The sequence below is a fragment of the Penaeus monodon genome, chromosome 25, assembly GCF_015228065.2.
Source record: "Penaeus monodon isolate SGIC_2016 chromosome 25, NSTDA_Pmon_1, whole genome shotgun sequence".
Lineage (NCBI taxonomy): Eukaryota > Metazoa > Arthropoda > Malacostraca > Decapoda > Penaeidae > Penaeus > Penaeus monodon.
Window position 1 is genome coordinate 16,627,803 of NC_051410.1, and position 204 is coordinate 16,628,006.

At 41.2% G+C, this 204-nt stretch overlaps 1 protein-coding gene across 1 annotated transcript in view; it reads right to left on the reverse strand.

The window, feature by feature from the left end:
* The window catches only part of LOC119589333, a 40,307-nt gene that overhangs the window by 33,033 nt on the left and 7,070 nt on the right, over nt 1-204 (reverse strand). The gene's annotated exons all lie outside the window — the stretch shown is intronic.

Genomic DNA, 204 nt, shown 5'->3' on the forward strand with positions numbered 1-204 from the left:
CGAATTGGCCACAATCATTTTAATAATTGAATAACAAAAATAACAGTAGTACTGCACTGCGCTTACCGGCGCTCCTCCCGATCACGTTCCATAAACAATTAAGTTATGAATGTCTAACTGAATCCCTTGAACACGACACACACACTTAACACGCGTCCGCTTTGGTACACTAGTGATGAACTCTGTTTAAAGGGTTCAGTTCTC